The 16719-nt window shown below is 37.9% G+C and overlaps 2 long non-coding RNA genes across 12 annotated transcripts; one reads left to right on the plus strand and one right to left on the minus strand.

The window, feature by feature from the left end:
• Nucleotides 1-212: 212 nt before the first annotated feature.
• On the minus strand, nt 213-16157 carry LOC103504308 (uncharacterized). 11 transcript variants are annotated; one of them, XR_007823634.1, is made up of 9 exons: nt 15003-16157; nt 14837-14911; nt 14424-14677; nt 13841-14056; nt 13675-13749; nt 13365-13456; nt 13138-13274; nt 12004-12105; nt 517-708 (listed from the first exon to the last, which is right to left on the minus strand). It is a non-coding gene; the product is annotated as an uncharacterized LOC103504308 (long non-coding RNA). The 11 variants fall into 11 exon arrangements; XR_007823630.1 differs by adding an exon at nt 14258-14332 and having other exon boundaries at nt 13675-14056; XR_007823631.1 differs by lacking the exon at nt 517-708 and adding an exon at nt 213-270 and having other exon boundaries at nt 13675-14056.
• On the plus strand, nt 3653-11066 carry LOC127150971 (uncharacterized). Its single transcript, XR_007823638.1, has 3 exons — nt 3653-3814; nt 10371-10501; nt 10945-11066. It is a non-coding gene; the product is annotated as an uncharacterized LOC127150971 (long non-coding RNA).
• Nucleotides 16158-16719: the final 562 nt, after the last annotated feature.

The following is a 16719-nucleotide window of genomic DNA, read 5'->3' on the forward strand; positions in this document are numbered from 1 at the left end:
ATCAAGGTAGAGTTAAGGTAATATTAGAAAAATTGATTCCCGGACAACCAATTTTTCTTAAATCACCTTAAAACTACCGAGGACGATCTCTAAAATCAAAATGAATCATAAAGGAAATATCAATAACATATACAATATGACAAGAGCAAAATTCCAAAACTTTAAAGAAGAGGAATAGAAGAACCTGAGAAAAGGAAGTGTTTTCTACGTATTCACTCTTCCTTCTTCCTCGTTTATCTCGTTCCTTAACAACCACATATTAACTTTGCACTGAGAGATACAGAAAGATAAGGCCACTACTTCTGAAAAAGTAAACCGAATATATTTCGAGATCCTCATTTCAACAACCATGTGTGTTTCTAAGTGCAAGCAGAAAAACTAAAAAAACTATACAAGTACCAACTAAAGTCAAACTAGACGATGCACATGTCGCCTATCAAGGTAGAGTTAAGTTAATATTAGAAAAATTGATTCCCGGACAACCAATTTTTCTTAAATCACCTTAAAACTTCCGAGGACGATCTCTAAAATCAAAATGAATAATGATAAAGGAAAGATCAATAACATATACAATATGACAAGAGAAAAATTCCAAAACTTTAAAGAAAAGGAATAGAAGAACCTGAGAAAAGGAAGTGTTTTCTACGTATTCACTCTTCCTTCTTCCTCGTTTATCTCGTTCCTTAACAACCACATATTAACTTTGCACTGAGAGATACAGAAAGATAAGGCCACTACTTCTTAAAAAGTAAACCGACAATATTTCGAGATCCTCATTTCAACAACCATGTGTGTCTCTAAGTGCAAGCAGAAAAACTAAAAAAACTATACAAGTCCACAACTAAAGTCAAACTAGACGATGCACATGTCGCCTATCAAGGTAGAGTTAAGGTAATATTAGAAAAATTGATTCCCGGACAACCAATTTTTCTTAAATCACCTTAAAACTACCGAGGACGATCTCTAAAATCAAAATGAATAATGATAAAGGAAAGATCAATAACATATACAATATGACAAGAGCAAAATTCCAAAACTTTAAAGAAAAGGAATAGAAGAACCTGAGAAAAGGAAGTGTTTTCTACGTATTCACTCTTCCTTCTTCCTCGTTTATCTCGTTCCTTAACAACCACATATTAACTTTGCACTGAGAGATACAGAAAGATAAGGCCACTACTTCTGAAAAAGTAAACCGACAATATTTCGAGATCCTCATTTCAACAACCATGTGTGTCTCTAAGTGCAAGCAGAAAAACTAAAAAAACTATACAAGTACACAACTAAAGTCAAACAAGACGATGCACATGTCGCCTATCAAGGTAGAGTGAAGGTAATATAAGAAAAATTGATTCCCGGACAACCAATTTTTCTTAAATTACCTTAAAACTACCGAGGACGATCTCTAAAATCAAAATGAATAATGATAAAGGAAAGATCAATAACATATACAATATCACAATTGCAAAATTCCAAAACTTTAAAGAAGAGGAATAGAAGAACCTGAGAAAAGGAAGTCTTTTTCTACCTATTCACTCTCCCTTCTTCCTCGTTTATCTCGATCCTTAACAACCACATATTAAATTTGCACTGAGAGATACAGAAAGATAAGGCCACTACTTCTGAAAAAGTAAACCGACAATATTTCGAGATCCTCATTTCAACAACCATGTGTGTCTCTAAGTGCAAGCAGAAAAACTAAAAAAACTATACAACTACACAACTAAAGTCAAACAAGACGATGCACATGTCGCCTATCAAGGTCGTTAAGGTAATATTAGAAAAATTGATTCCCGGACAACCAATTTTTCTTAAATCACCTTAAAACTACCGAGGACGATCTCTAAAATCAAAATGAATCATAAAGGAAATATCAATAACATATACAATATGACAAGAGCAAAATTCCAAAACTTTAAAGAAGAGGAATAGAAGAACCTGAGAAAAGGAAGTGTTTTCTACGTATTCACTCTTCCTTCTTCCTCGTTTATCTCGTTCCTTAACAACCACATATTAACTTTGCACTGAGAGATACAGAAAGATAAGGCCACTACTTCTGAAAAAGTAAACCGACAATATTTCGAGATCCTCATTTCAACAACCATGTGTGTCTCTAAGTGCAAGCAGAAAAACTAAAAAAACTATACAAGTACACAACTAAAGTCAAACAAGACGATGCACATGTCGCCTATCAAGATAGAGTGAAGGTAATATAAGAAAAATTGATTCCCGGACAACCAATTTTTCTTAAATTACCTTAAAACTACCGAGGACGATCTCTAAAATCAAAATGAATAATGATAAAGGAAAGATCAATAACATATACAATATCACAATTGCAAAATTCCAAAACTTTAAAGAAGAGGAATAGAAGAACCTGAGAAAAGGAAGTCTTTTTCTACCTATTCACTCTCCCTTCTTCCTCGTTTATCTCGATCCTTAACAACCACATATTAAATTTGCACTGAGAGATACAGAAAGATAAGGCCACTACTTCTGAAAAAGTAAACCGACAATATTTCGAGATCCTCATTTCAACAACCATGTGTGTCTCTAAGTGCAAGCAGAAAAACTAAAAAAACTATACAACTACACAACTAAAGTCAAACAAGACGATGCACATGTCGCCTATCAAGGTAGAGTTAAGGTAATATTAGAAAAATTGATTCCCGGACAACCAATTTTTCTTAAATCACCTTAAAACTACCGAGGACGATCTCTAAAATCAAAATGAATCATAAAGGAAATATCAATAACATATACAATATGACAAGAGCAAAATTCCAAAACTTTAAAGAAGAGGAATAGAAGAACCTGAGAAAAGGAAGTGTTTTCTACGTATTCACTCTTCCTTCTTCCTCGTTTATCTCGTTCCTTAACAACCACATATTAACTTTGCACTGAGAGATACAGAAAGATAAGGCCACTACTTCTGAAAAAGTAAACCGAATATATTTCGAGATCCTCATTTCAACAACCATGTGTGTTTCTAAGTGCAAGCAGAAAAACTAAAAAAACTATACAAGTACCAACTAAAGTCAAACTAGACGATGCACATGTCGCCTATCAAGGTAGAGTTAAGTTAATATTAGAAAAATTGATTCCCGGACAACCAATTTTTCTTAAATCACCTTAAAACTACCGAGGACGATCTTTAAAATCAAAATGAATAATGATAAAGGAAAGATCAATAACATATACAATATCACAACTGCAAAATTCCAAAACTTTAAAGAAGAGGAATAGAAGAACCTGAGAAAAGGAAGTATTTTCTACCTATTCACTCTCCCTTCTTCCTCGTTTATCTCGTTCCTTAACAACCACATATTAAATTTGCACTGAGAGATACAGAAAGATAAAGCCACTACTTCTGAAAAAGTAAACCGACAATATTTCGAGATCCTCATTTCAACAACCATGTGTGTCTCTAAGTGCAAGCAGAAAAACTAAAAACCTATACAAGTACACAACTAAAGTCAAACTAGACAATGCACATGTCGCCTATCAAGGTAGAGTTAAGGTAATATTAGAAAAATTGATTCCCGGACAACCAATTTTTCTTAAATCACCTTAAAACTACCGAGGACGATCTCTAAAATCAAAATGAATAATGATAAAGGAAAGATCAATAACATATACAAGATCACAAGAGCAAAATTCCAAAACTTTAAAGAAGAGGAATAGAAGAACCTGAGAAAAGGAAGTCTTTTCTACCTATTCACTCTCCCTTCTTCCTCGTTTATCTCGTTCCTTAACAACCACATATTAAATTTGCACTGAGAGATACAGAAAGATAAGGCCACTACTTCTGAAAAAAGTAAACCGACAATATTCGAGATCCTTATTTCAACAACCATGTGTGTCTGTAAGTGCAAGCAGAAAAACTAAAAAAACTATACAAATACACAACTAAAGTCAAACCAGACGATGCACATGTCGCCTATCAAGGTAGAGTGAAGGTAATATTAGAAAAATTGATTCCCGGACAACCAATTTTTCTTAAATTACCTTAAAACTACCGAGGACGATCTCTAAAATCAAAATGAATAATCATAGAGGAAAGATCAATAACATATACAATATCACAAGAGCAAAATTCCAAAACTTTAAAGAAGAGGAATAGAAGAACCTGAGAAAAGGAAGTCTTTTTCTACCTATTCACTCTCCCTTCTTCCTCGTTTATCTCGTTCCTTAACAACCACATATTAAATTTGCACTGAGAGATACAGAAAGATAAGGCCACTACTTCTGAAAAAGTAAACCGACAATATTTCGAGATCCTCATTTCAACAACCATGTGTGTTTCTAAGTGCAAGCAGAAAAACTAAAAAGACTATACAAGTACCAACTAAAGTCAACCAAGACGATGCACATGTCGCCTATCAAGGTAGAGTTAAGGTAATATTAGAAAAATTGATTCCCGGACAACCAATTTTTCTTAAATCACCTTAAAACTACCGAGGACGATCTTTAAAATCAAAATGAATAATGATAAAGGAAAGATCAATAACATATACAATATCACAAGAGCAAAATTCCAAAACTTTAAAGAAGAGGAATAGAAGAACCTGAGAAAAGGAAGTCTTTTTCTACCTATTCACTCTCCCTTCTTCCTCGTTTATCTCGTTCCTTAACAACCTGCTAGGCCACCAATTCTATTTACGTATCATAGGAAGAATAAGAAAAAACATGAAACCAATGAGGGGGAGACAAGTGGCAAAGAAGATCATAACCATGAAACCAATCCCGAGCAGGCACGTGTTGAAGGGGAAGAAAGCAAGGAGGATGGGGACCAGAGAGGGGACCCACAGTCCGTTAGTAGTGGGGATTAAAAGGGGGACAGGAGGCACAGAGAAGGGTACGAATGTTTTGAAGCAGAAGGCAGGGCAGCCACCTCCTGAGAGGGGAGAGTGCAGCACAGGTTACCGTTTGTTTATTTTGTGTTTTAAGTAGCTGGTTGGTAGCAAGGAAGGAGGGCAGAAATTCCTTGTTATTGTGTTTTGTTTTTCCTTTTCTCTGTGTGTATTGTTCGCAAGCTTGAGTGTTCCTACAAGCTCAGTGAGACTATATTATTAAGCTTAGTGTTATTTTGTTATTTAGTTCTTGGGCTGGAATCTGAATTTTGAAAGGAAATAGAAAAGGAACTGGGAGTGTCTTAACATTTTGGTATCAGAGCATCATACCTGGGCAAAACGTATCCATGACGAAAGCAGTGGAAGAAAGGTTGGAGACGGTGGAGTTGGAAATGAAAAGGCTACCGGTGATAGAGGAGAATATAGCCTTGTTAGCCAAAAGCATCGCGGAAATGAACTCTCAAATCGACAAACAGGCGCAACAGCAGCAGGTGATATTGAAGTACATTGAAGGAATCGTTAAAGAAGATTCTCCCGAACGAAAGATAGAAGAAGGATCTACTAGCAAGGTCACCATGGCAGAGGCGTCACCTCTAGCGATGGTTGAAGAGCCGAAGCTGGAAACGAAAACAGAGGAAGAGCGATCAGTAGATCGGAGTAAGTTTAAGAAGGTGGAGATGCCAGTATTCGATGGAACCGAACCCGACTCATGGCTTTTCCGAGCAGACCGATATTTTAAGATACACAACCTGACGGATTCAGAGAAACTCACGGTGGCGGTGATCAGTTTCGATGGGCCTGCGTTGGATTGGTACCGATCACAAGAAGAGCGGGAAGCTTTTGCCGGCTGGGATGATTTAAAACAGAAAATGCTGGTGAGGTTCCGAGCGACCAGGGAAGGAACGTTGGTGGGCAGGTTCTTAACGATCAAGCAGGAGACCACAGTCGAGGAGTACCGGAATCGTTTCGACAAGCTACTGGCTCCGGTGGCTTCCCTACCTACGGTGGTGTTAGAAGAAACGTTTATGAACGGGTTAAGCCCATGGTTGAAGTCTGAAGTAGAAACCCTGGAGCCCACTGGGCTGGCCCAGATGATGAAGCTGGCTTTGAAGATAGAAAATAGGGAAATGGTCCGAAGGGAATGTGGGCTGATCAGTGCCTACGATAGTAAAACGGGCCATAAACCCCTGCAAACTAAGAACACCATAGCGACAGCCACGAAAGAAGGAACGACCAGTGGAAGTTGGCCAATGAGAACGATCACCCTGAGAGAGGTAGCTACGGGGGATAACCGACGGGAAGGGCCCACGAAAAGGTTGTCTGACGCAGAGTTCCAAGCTCGAAGAGAAAAGGGCTTGTGTTTCCGTTGTGGGGAGAAGTACTTTGCAGGGCATCGATGCAAATTGAAAGAACATAAGGAGCTCCGGATGCTCGTAGTCAAAGAAGGAGGGGAAGAGTTAGAGATTGTGGAGGAGGAATTCTTTGATGCGGAGGCTGAGATGAAACAAGTAGACGTGCAAGGCGTGGAGAACTTAAACATCGAATTGTCGCTTAACTCCGTGGTGGGATTGAATAACCCGGGGACTATGAAGGTCAAGGGAAAGGTAGGAGGAGAAGAGGTAGTGATTCTGATCGACTGTGGGGCGACACACAACTTCATTGCGGAAGATTTGGTGACCAGATTGGGAGTAACATTGCAGGAGACACCGAACTATGGAGTGATCCTGGGGTCGGGAACAGCAGTCAAAGGGAAGGGGGTGTGCCAGGATGTCGAGGTGCACTTGGAAGGTTGGAAGGTGACAGATAGCTTCCTACCTCTGCAGCTGGGAGGAGTAGACATGATCCTAGGGATGCAGTGGCTCCACTCTCTGGGAGTGACCGAAGTCGACTGGAAAAGGCTGGTGTTGACATTCCATCATCAGGGGAAGAAGGTGGTGATACGAGGGGATCCGAGCCTTACCAAAGCTCGAGTAAGTTTGAAGAATCTGATGAAATCGTGGGGAGCTGATGATCAGGGGTTCCTCGTGGAGTGCAGAACCCTAGAGTGTGGGCCGTTGGAAGAGTATGAACAGGATAGAGAGCCAGGGGAGATGAACGCGGAACCAATAGCAGCCCTGCTCCAGCGGTTTGCTCGCGTGTTTGAATGGCCCTCAACACTCCCACCCCAGCGTGGCATTGATCACCATATTTACTTGAAGAGTGGAGCTGATCCAGTCAACGTAAGGCCATACCGGTACGCGCATCATCAAAAGGAAGAAATGGAAAGACTGGTGGATGAGATGTTGACCTCAGGGATTATTCGTCCGAGCAAAAGCCCGTACTCCAGCCCGGTTCTGTTAGTGAGAAAGAGAGACGGAAGCTGGCGGTTCTGTGTAGACTATCGGGCATTGAACAACGTCACGATCCCCGACAAGTTCCCTATACCGGTGATAGAAGAATTGTTTGATGAATTGAAGGGGGCTAGTGTGTTTTCTAAAATCGATCTCAAAGCCGGTTATCATCAAATAAGAATGTGCCCAGAAGACATCGAGAAGACCGCGTTCAGAACGCATGAAGGGCATTATGAATTCCTGGTGATGCCGTTTGGATTAACCAATGCTCCCTCGACTTTTCAAGCCCTGATGAATCAAGTGTTTAAGCCGTATTTGAGAAGGTTTGTGCTGGTATTCTTCGATGATATTTTAGTGTATAGCCAAGGGATGGAAGAGCACCTCCAGCACTTAGAAGTGGTCCTAGGATTACTCCAAGAAAAGGAGTTATATGTGAATATGGAGAAATGCAGCTTTGCAAAACCGCGGATTAGTTACTTGGGGCATTTCATTTCGGAACAAGGTATCGAAGCAGATCCAGAAAAGATACGGGCAGTGAGTGAATGGCCAACTCCGGCTAATGTGCGGGAAGTTAGGGGCTTCCTAGGACTGACGGGCTACTACCGGCGTTTTGTTAAGAATTATGGAACAATAGCCGCGCCACTTACCCAGCTGCTTAAGAAAGGTGCGTACAAATGGGGTGAAGAAGAGGAGGCAGCTTTTGGTAAACTTAAGAGAGCCATGATGACTCTTCCGGTACTCACTATGCCCGACTTCAGCCTGCCTTTCGAAATTGAATCCGATGCTTCAGGGTTCGGAGTGGGGGCTGTGCTGACTCAATGCCGGAAGCCGGTGGCGTATTTCAGTAAAACTTTGAGTATTCGAGACAGATCAAGGCCAGTGTACGAAAGAGAATTAATTGCCGTAGTCCTTGCAGTCCAGAGATGGCGGCCATACCTACTGGGAAGGAAGTTCACGGTAAAGACAGACCAAAGATCGCTGAAGTATTTGTTGGAACAACGGGTGGTGCAGCCCCAATACCAGAAGTGGGTAGCAAAACTCTTGGGGTATTCGTTTGAGGTAGTTTACCAACCCGGGCTGGAAAACAAAGCAGCCGACGCCTTATCCAGGATAACTCCAACAGCACAACTGAACCAAATTACAGCTCCTGCTTTGATAGATGTAGAGATCCTCAAAGAAGAAACCAGGCAAGATCCAGCGCTGCGAGAAATCATCCGGTTGATCGAAGAACAAGGGATGGAGATACCCCATTACACCCTGCAGCAGGGGGTGCTGAAGTTTAAGGGAAGATTGGTAGTCTCAAACAAATCCACCTTGCTTCCCACGATATTGCACACCTACCATGACTCTGTGTTCGGAGGACACTCGGGGTTCTTAAGAACTTATAAGCGGCTGACTGGGGAAATTTATTGGAAGGGAATGAAAAGGGATGTTATGCGGTACTGTGAAGAGTGTGCCATCTGCCAACGAAACAAGTCATCAGCCTTAACCCCAGCAGGGCTACTGATGCCTTTAGAAATTCCAGATGCAATATGGAGTGATATCTCCATGGACTTCATTGAAGGACTACCAAAATCCAAGGGATGGGATGTGATCCTGGTGGTGGTGGATAGGTTGAGTAAATATAGTCATTTCCTGCTGCTGAAGCATCCGTTTACGGCCAAGATGGTGGCTGAAACATTTATAAAGGAAGTGGTCAGACTCCATGGGTACCCGAGGTCTATAGTGTCCGACAGGGACAAGGTTTTCCTAAGCCATTTCTGGAAGGAACTCTTCCGTCTGGCAGGTACTAAGCTGAACAGGAGCTCCTCATATCACCCCCAATCGGATGGGCAGACCGAGGTGGTAAATAAAAGTGTCGAGACATACTTGAGGTGCTTTTGTGGGGAAAAACCACAGGAGTGGAGCCAGTGGTTACATTGGGCCGAATACTGGTACAATACAACCTATCATAGTTCGATTGGAATTACTCCTTTTCAAGCCGTCTATGGACGTTTACCTCCTCCCTTGATTTATTATGGAGATATGGAGACACCTAATTCAACGCTAGACCAGCAGCTGAAAGACAGGGATATAACGCTGGGGGCCTTGAAGGAACACTTGAAACTAGCACAAGAACGGATGAAGAAACAAGCTGACAGTAAACGAAGGGAAGTAGAATTTCAGGAAGGGGACATGGTGTTTCTCAAATTGCGTCCTTACAGACAGGCATCCATCAGAAAGAAAAGAAATGAAAAGCTGTCTCCAAAGTATTTCGGACCGTATCGAGTCTTAGAAAGGATCGGGAAGGTGGCATATAGACTTGAACTACCCGCTGAGGCTGCTATCCACCCCGTGTTCCATGTATCCCAGTTGAAGAAAGCGGTCGGAAGAGGAGAAACCGTACAATCATTGACTCCATACATCAATGAAAACCACGAATGGATCACACAACCGGAAGAGGTTTACGGCTATCGCAAGAATCCATCTACTAGGGAATGGGAAGCCTTGATCAGTTGGAAAGGACTGCCCCCACACGAGGCGACATGGGAGAGTTGCACTGACATGAAATATCAATTTCCGGAATTCCACCTTGAGGACAAGGTGGATTTGGAAGAGGAGAGTGATGCTAGGCCACCAATTCTATTTACGTATCATAGGAAGAATAAGAAAAAACATGAAACCAATGAGGGGGAGACAAGTGGCAAAGAAGATCATAACCATGAAACCAATCCCGAGCAGGCACGTGTTGAAGGGGAAGAAAGCAAGGAGGATGGGGACCAGAGAGGGGACCCACAGTCCGTTAGTAGTGGGGATTAAAAGGGGGACAGGAGGCACAGAGAAGGGTACGAATGTTTTGAAGCAGAAGGCAGGGCAGCCACCTCCTGAGAGGGGAGAGTGCAGCACAGGTTACCGTTTGTTTATTTTGTGTTTTAAGTAGCTGGTTGGTAGCAAGGAAGGAGGGCAGAAATTCCTTGTTATTGTGTTTTGTTTTTCCTTTTCTCTGTGTGTATTGTTCGCAAGCTTGAGTGTTCCTACAAGCTCAGTGAGACTATATTATTAAGCTTAGTGTTATTTTGTTATTTAGTTCTTGGGCTGGAATCTGAATTTTGAAAGGAAATAGAAAAGGAACTGGGAGTGTCTTAACACAACCACATATTAAATTTGCACTGAGAGATACAGAAAGATAAGGCCACTACTTCTGAAAAAGTAAACCGACAATATTTCGAGATCCTCATTTCAACAACCATGTGTGTCTCTAAGTGCAAGCAGAAAAACTAAAAAAACTATACAAGTACACAACTAAAGTCAAACTAGACGATGCACATGTCGCCTATCAAGGTAGAGTGAAGGTAATATTAGAAAAATTGATTCCCGGACAACCAATTTTTCTTAAATTAACTTAAAACTACCGAGGACGATCTCTAAAATAAAAATGAATAATGATAAAGGAAAGATCAATAATAACATATACAATATCACAACTGCAAAATTCCAAAACTTTAAAGAAGAGGAATAGAAGAACCTGAGAAAAGGAAGTCCTTTTCTACCTATTCACTCTCCCTTCTTCCTCGTTTATCTCGTTCCTTAACGGTTACATATTAAATTTGCACTGAGAGATACAGAAAGATAAGGCCACTACTTCTGAAAAAGTAAACCGACAATATTTCGAGATCCTCATTTCAACAACCATGTGTGTCTCTAAGTGCAAGCAGAAAAACTAAAAAAACTATACAAGTACACAACTAAAGTCAAACAAGACGATGCACATGTCGCCTATCAAGGTAGAGTGAAGGTAATATAAGAAAAATTGATTCCCGGACAACCAATTTTTCTTAAATTACCTTAAAACTACCGAGGACGATCTCTAAAATCAAAATGAATAATGATAAAGGAAAGATCAATAACATATACAATATCACAATTGCAAAATTCCAAAACTTTAAAGAAGAGGAATAGAAGAACCTGAGAAAAGGAAGTCCTTTTCTACCTATTCACTCTCCCTTCTTCCTCGTTTATCTCGTTCCTTAACGGTTACATATTAAATTTGCACTGAGAGATACAGAAAGATAAGGCCACTACTTCTGAAAAAGTAAACCGACAATATTTCGAGATCCTCATTTCAACAACCATGTGTGTCTCTAAGTGCAAGCAGAAAAACTAAAAAAACTATACAAGTACACAACTAAAGTCAAACTAGACGACGCACATGTCTCCTATCAAGGTAAAGTTAAGGTAATATTAGAAAAATTGATTCCCGGACAACCAATTTTTCTTAAATCACCTTAAAATTACCAAGGACGATCTCTAAAATCAAAATGAATAATGATAAAGGAAAGATCAATAACATATACAATATCACAACTGCAAAATTCCAAAATTTTAAAGAAGAGGAATAGAAAAACCTGAGAAAAGGAAGTCTTTTCTACCTATTCACTCTCCGTTCTGGGTTTATCTCCTTCTTTAACATTTACATATTAAATTTGTACAGAGAGATACAGAAATATAAGGTCACTTCTTTTGAAGAAAAAACCGATAATCATCCGAGATCCTCATTTCAACAGCCATGTGTGTTGTCTAAGTGCAAGCATAAAAACTAAAAAAACAATATAAGTACACAACTAAAGTCAAACTAGAAGATGCATGTGTCTCCTATCAAGGTAGAGTTAAGGTAATATTTGAAAAGTTGATTCCTGGTAAACTAATTTTTCTTAAATCACATCAAAATTACCAAGGACGCTCTCCAAAATCAAAATAAATGATAAAAGGAAAAAAAACAATAATATATAGAAAAATGACACAAGCAAAATTCCAAAATTTAAAAGAAAAAAGAACAGAAAAACCTGAGAGGGGATCTGGTGAGGTTTTTTACAACGACAATCTTTTATTTTCTAGACAGAATCTCCACAGAATCATCATCTTTGGAAGCTTCATTTACTTTTCATCTTCAGAGAACATTTCATATCCAAATTAGCAAGTGGTGTTGCAGCAATGTAGAGAATATACAAACATATAAGCTAAATATTGCTCAATGCACAGATGGAGAAAAATTATTGATGGTTATTCAGACCCTCTGTTTTAGAATCATCAACATTCTTTGCTGTAACTATATTTTAACAGATCATCAAGAACCATTTCAGGTTCCTCCTCTGAGAGTTTCACTCCAGACTCCATCTCATCAACTTACAAAGCCAAATCTTCATCTAATTTGCATTTTGATTCATTAGTTTTCCTAGACTCAGATTCTAATTTCATATTTTCCTTCACGATTTCTGCACTAATTGTTGATTTATTTAGTAATGGTTTTTTAGAAAATTCATTTAGTAATTTAATTGAGAGGGATAAAGTAGAAGAAAATGAATAAATAAACCCAATTATTAGGAAATAAAATAGACCTTAATGATAATTAGATAACTTTTAGGCTTAAATATCTAACAAAATTTTGCATTAATAGTTCAATAAAGTGATTCATCTATTTTTCACATGTAAATTTTGAACCTCTTGACCAAATTAAATAATCAATTTATTCTTCTAATTGAAATAGAAACTGCTGCTATTATTTATATATATATATATATATAATAGAACTTGAAGGACAAAAATTCAGGGAAAAAATACAGGAACAATCAGTTTAATAATTACTTTTGGTCTTAAAAGAAAAAAAGAAAAAGAAAAAGAAAATTGTTTAGTAGCAACAATTTATTTTAAATGTTTTATAAAATACACTTTTTCTAGTAGTTGAAATTCATTTATTACCTGAAGAAATATTTTAAATTTTTATTGATAATCATAATACAAATATTTGTGTAATAACATTGGGGGAATTTTAAAAAGTAACCAAACCAGAATTTTAGAGATGAAATGAGTATTTATAGATTTAATTTCTAAAAAATATCAAAAAGAGGATCTTATTTATTTTGATATATATTTATATAAATATCTTAATTAAAATGACATGAAAAGTAATGGGGTAGTACCTGTTAACAAGGGACGACTTTGGTTGCCAGAGGAGAAGCCTCTTTCTTTACAAGAAAGATGGTTGGATGATTGAGGACAAGCTTATTACTTGTTGGACAATCAAATACTTCTCTTTTAGTGGTTCTTGCTCTTCAGCCTAACTAACAGAACACCACTAAAAAACATAAAAATTAAGACTTCAAGATAATTTCTAGCTGAAACAAGAAAAATGAACTATCTCCCTTACCCTTAAGCATAACTATAAGACCACTTAAAGTTGATAAAGTATAACTCTCTCCCTTACTTTTCTAGCTCCATTCTTCCTCCTATATCTCCATCCTTAATAACCTCGTATTAAAGTTGCACAGTGAGATACACAAATATAAGACCACTTATTCGGAAAAGAAAACCGAAAATCTTTCAAGAACCTCATTTCAACAACCATATGTGTGTTTAAATGCAAGCAAAAAAAAAAAACTAAAAAAGAATAATTGTCAAGATTACCGAGGACACTCTCCAAAATCAAAAAAGAACAACGCAATCACAAAATGGCAAACCTAACATATCGTCGAAATTGACATATGAACAATAATTGCCTCCATTTTCTAATTCCCTATTTTCTTTCACGTGTTCTGCACCAATTGCTATCAATCATCAAAATTTTCAACTAAAGGATATCGATATGCAAATCAGAAAAGAATAAGAAAATTACAAAATGCAAACCTGAACTGTGAGGCATATCATTGAACGGCATTTGGACAGTAATTTTTTCCATTTTCTGATCTCCCCTAAACTCATGATGCACCTCGGCGTGATCGAGTAGTAATTACCTCATCATCGAGGGCCCTTCTTCTTTTCGAAGTTCTCTATGTGATCGAGTGGTAGTTGCCTCATCTTTGAGGGTCTTTCTTCTTTTCGTATACCAAGTAATTACCTCATCTTGCACAGTGAGATACACAAATATAAGACCACTTATTCTGAAAAGAAAACCGACAATCATTCAAGAACCTCATTTCAACAACCATATGTTTGCTTAAATGCAAGCAAAAAAAAAAAAAAACTAAAAAATAATAATTGTCAAGATTACCGAGGTCACTCTCCAAAATCAAAAAAGAACAACGCAAAAACAAAATGGCAAACCTAACATATCGTCGAACTTGACATATGAACAATAATTAGCTCCATTTTCTAATTCCCTATTTTCCTTCACGTGTTCTGCACCAATTGCTATCAATCATCAAAATTTTCAACTAAAGGATATCGATATGCAAATCAGAAAAGAATAAGAAAATTACAAAATGCAAACCTGAACTGTGAGGCATATCATTGAACGGCATTTGGACAGTAATTTTTTCCATTTTCTGATCTCCCCTAAACTCATGATGCACCTCGGCGTGATCGAGTAGTAATTACCTCATCATCGAGGGCCTTTCTTCTTTTCGAAGTTCTCTATGTGATCGAGTGGTAGTTGCCTCATCTTTCAGGGCCTTTCTTCTTTTCGTATACCAAGTAATTACCTCATCTTGCACGGTGAGATACACAAATATAAGACCACTTATTCTGAAAAGAAAACCGACAATCATTCAAGAACCTCATTTCAACAACCATATGTGTGTTTAAATGCAAGCAAAAAAAAAAACTAATAAAATAATAATTGTCAAATTACCGAGGACAGTCTCCAAAATCAAAAAAGAACAACGGAATCACAAAATGGCAAACCTAACATATCGTCGAACTTGACATATGAACAATAATTGGCTCCATTTTCTAATTCCCTATTTTCTTTCACGTGTTCTGCACCGATTGCTATCAATCATCAAAATTTTCAACTAAAGGATATCGATATGCAAATCAGAAAAGAATAAGAAAATTACAAAATCCAAACCTGAACTGTGATGCATATCATTGAACGGCATTTGGACAGTAATGTTTTCCATTTTCTAATCTCCCCTAAACTCATGATGCACCTCGGCGTGATCGAGTAGTAATTACCTCATCATCGAGGGCCTTTCTTCTTTTCGAAGTTCTCTATGTGATCGAGTGGTAGTTGCCTCATCTTTCAGGGCCTTTCTTCTTTTCGTATACCAAGAAATATCTAAATTAACTTTCAAAAACCCTAGAAAAATCTTATTTACCTCATAACACAGTAGAATTATATTATACGCTTCATCTTTTAGGGCCTTTCTTCTTTTCGAAGATCTCAATGCAGTTCGTGGAATTTTCGCCTCTGCTTTCATCAACGATTCAGGTACTCTAGATATATCAAGGCTCGAAAACTGGTCGATTCCATCAACGTCCTAGCCAAGAGCAAATAACGAAATATCTAAATTAACTTTCAAAAACCCTGGAAAAATCCTATTTACCTCATAACACAGTATAATTATATTATACGCTTCATTTAGGGCCTTCCTTCTTTTCGAAGATCTCAATGCAGTTCGTGGAATTTCCGCCTCTGCTTTCATCAGCGATTCAGGTACTCCAGATCTATCAAGGCTCGAAAACTGGTCGATTCCTTCAACCTATACCAAGAGCAAATAACGAAATATCTAAATTAACTTTCAAAAACCCTAAAAAAATCTTATTTACCTCATAATACAGTAGAATTGTATTATACGCTTCAAAATCACCAAAATCACAAGATTTAAACTACATAATCAATAAACGGTTCAGGTACTCCAGATCTATCACCGTACAAAATCTCCTCGATTCCTTCAGCCTATACGAAGAGCAATCAGTCCGAAATCAGAAAAAAAAATCTTGAACTAAACAATCTAAAATCAAAAGATGAACACTACAAGAAAGAAAATGACTCAGATTGAAGATCGAGCAGCAAGAGTGTCGGCATGGCGACATAAGTGATATTGGCTGGAATCTTATTTCTCTTAGGGCTTGGAACTCTCTCCTTGACAAGGTATGGAAATCCATGGCGAAAGGAAGATAAAATTTTTGTTTGCATGGAAGAAATTTTGGCACTGCCATGGCTGTCAAAATTTCTTCAATCCAAACAAAATTTTGACGGTGCCACAAAGAACGAAGCGAAGCGATCCGATGAAGATGATGAAGTGACAACTGGAGGGGCTTTAAATAGGATGATCCTAGAGAAATGTGACCGTTAAGAGCGTGAATATTGAATTTTGAAAATGATGGGCCTCCAACAGGTCAATGGGCTTCGGCTTACATTTTTAGCATTCTTTTTTTCTTTCTTTCTTTCTTTCTTTTCTGACTGAAAATTCATTATATAAAATATTTTTAGTTTTTAAAATTATCTTTTTTAAAATATTATAATATAAGAAATTGAATTAGATAGCAAATGTATTTTTATTTTATATATTAATATCTACTTCTGATAGTTTTATGATTTGTGTTCGAGATTTTAGATTGTGATGAGGGAGAAGCAACATTCGTCACTATCATATCACCACAAGAACTATGTGATCGGTCATTTTTTCCTCGCTAACTTCATAGGATTCATTTTATTGTTAAAAAAGATTTAGAATCTAAAATTATTAATTCTGATACACTCATAGATTTCTTATTATATCTTGCCAATTTTGAAACCTCTTGAGTAATTTTCTTGAGATGAAACTATTCGTAATGCACAT

This window comes from Cucumis melo, chromosome 9 (assembly GCF_025177605.1).
Source record: "Cucumis melo cultivar AY chromosome 9, USDA_Cmelo_AY_1.0, whole genome shotgun sequence".
Classification (NCBI taxonomy): domain Eukaryota; kingdom Viridiplantae; phylum Streptophyta; class Magnoliopsida; order Cucurbitales; family Cucurbitaceae; genus Cucumis; species Cucumis melo.